General features: G+C 51.3%; 1 protein-coding gene across 1 annotated transcript in view; it reads right to left on the bottom strand.

Moving 5' to 3' along the window:
* Positions 1-2,517, bottom strand: part of Card14 (caspase recruitment domain family member 14) — a 37,233-nt gene that overhangs the window by 33,764 nt on the left and 952 nt on the right. The window lies entirely within an intron of this gene.

The raw sequence follows: 2,517 nt of genomic DNA, 5'->3' as shown, positions 1-2,517 counted from the left end.
TGAAGGGGTTTGAAGCCCCATAGGAGGAACATCAATATGAACTAACCAGTACCCCCAGAGCTCCGTGGAACTAAACCACCAATCAAAAAAAAAAAAAAAAATAACCAACACATGGTAGGACATGTGGCTCTAGCTGTATATGTAGATGAGGATGACCTAGTTGGTCATGAATGGGAGGAGAGGCCCTAGATTCTGATAAGGTTCTATTCCCCAGTATAGAGGAATGCCAGGACTGGGAATGGGAGTGGGTGGGTTGGGGAGCATGGGGAGTGGGAGGGGGTAGGGGATTTTCGGAGTGGAAACTAGATAAAGGGATAACATTTGAAATGTAAATAAAGAAAATATCTAATTAAAAAAGAAAGAAAGAAAAAGAGAAAGAGAAACAACTGGGGAAAAATGTTGGGAGTGGCCGGTGGCCCTGAAACCAGTCCAGAGCAGAGCACCTCAGTGCCAGGACAGGAGGGTCCCAGGGCGGAGAGGCGTGGCATCCTCCTGCTCCCCGCCCACCTGAAGAGGAGCGTAGTGGGCGGGGTCTGCCTCCCTCCCCTTCTGCAGTGTCTCCACCAAGAGAGACATTTTCCTTTTAAATGTCTGTTTCAGCTCCAAAAGAAGGTGTTGTCGCTAACGTGGGCCACCAGCTGAGACAGGGGAGAGTACCAGAGGACAACAGGTGCTGGCTGTGGTGGGGAAAGTTCTGGAAAAGTCACAAGGGAGGAGATGGTTGACCAGAACGGCCCTAATCCGGCAAACGTTACTGTCGGGCCAGGATTCCTTCCGTTCCCACACAGTAGAGAGGTGCTGAGTGTGTCCCTCCAGAGACAGCCACTTAAACAAACTCAGAGCCTGGTCCCACCTGAACTGCAGAGGCAGACATTGTAGGCATCCCTGAATCGTGACATTACCCTAGCAGGATCAACAGCTCCGTGACTGAATTGCCACCAAATGACCCCAAAGAAGGGCTCATTGGACTTTAATTTATTTGTAGCAAGTCACACTTATGTTATTTACCCATAAATCACTACATCAGGTCTCGGGACGCCAGCAGATGCCAACAGCCATACTCTAGCCTGCAGCCGAAACTCATGTGCTCCGGACGCCTGGGTTTCCAGGAGGTCCTGAGGTCCATGGCTGGAGAAAGGGGTTCTGAGGTCTGTGAGGGTTTTTGGAGCCTTCCAGGACTTGGTCCCAGTGGCCACAGTGGCTTTGGGAGCATCAGCTAATGTGACAGCCCCCACCCCCTCTTCCCTGGTAGGCACAACCTTTGAGCTGACCTGGCTGCTGGTGAGGTGAACTGGAGAGTCAGGACTTTCCAAACCCTAGTTCTTCCTCTGGAGCCCCAAACACAGCTAAGGATGAGGGTGTAAATGGATTCAGGCCAACTTCACCTCAAGGCCACTCTGGGTGGCCCGCTATTGATCAGCACGTGACAATTCATACAGCTGGAGAGCTAGGTAGAGTTTGCCAGGTAAGGGCGCGTGGCTGCAACCCAGCACTTAGGAGGTGGAAACTGGAAGAATGGGAGTTCTAGGCCAACCTGGACTACATATCAAGTTTGAGGCTAATCTGGGTTACATGTGACTCCCACAAAATTGAAAACAAAACACAACAAAAACCCAAATCAGGAGAACATTGTTTGGGACTGGGGTGCAGTTCAGTAGGAGAGCACTCACTGAGTGTGTGTGTGAGCCCTGGGGTACACACACACACATACACACACAGTCACATACACACAGACACACTCACACACACACACAGTGGATGAGCTGGGTATCTCACACACACACACACACACAGAGTGGATGAGCTGGGTGTGGTCTCACACTCACACACACTCACACACACACACACACACATACTCGCACACATCCAGACACACACTCAGACACACACTCAGACACATACTCACACTCACATACACACACAGAGTGGATGAGCTGGGTGTGGTCCCACACACACACACACACTCACACACACACTCTCTCACACACACTCTCTCACACACACTCACTCACACACATACTCACACACGCTCACACAGCCTCACACACACACTCAAACACACTCTCACACACATACTCACACATACTCACACACACTCACACACATACACACACACACACACACACAGAGTGGATGAGCTGGGTGTGGTCCCAGCTGCTTGGGAAGCACCCACGACCTTAATCCTGGGCAGCAGAGCAAGACTTGGTCTCAGAAAACAAACAGAAAGTGGGGCTGGCGGGAGGGCGGCTTATAAGGTTAGAGATAGGGGTGAGTCCAAATGAGAAAGAAAATTTGCCTCAGATCTGGCACCCTCGGGGTAGCCTTAGCTCTCTAGAATCTTCTCACCCTGCCCAACACTAGAGTAGCCTTCCTGCATGCACGGTCCTCCTCTTAGGAGACCTTCTTGTCAGTCAGCCTTCTCAGAACCCAAGGCTCAGCCTCTTGCTTTGTCTGATAGGAAGAAACCTCTCCCCTGTCTCCCTCTCCCTCTCCCTCTCCCTCTCCCTCTCCCTCTCC

The sequence above is a fragment of the Mus caroli genome, chromosome 11 (genome assembly GCF_900094665.2).
Source record: "Mus caroli chromosome 11, CAROLI_EIJ_v1.1, whole genome shotgun sequence".
Lineage (NCBI taxonomy): Eukaryota > Metazoa > Chordata > Mammalia > Rodentia > Muridae > Mus > Mus caroli.
The sequence above is the reverse complement of the archived record's forward strand: the minus strand, read 5'-3'. Positions and strand labels throughout refer to the sequence as shown.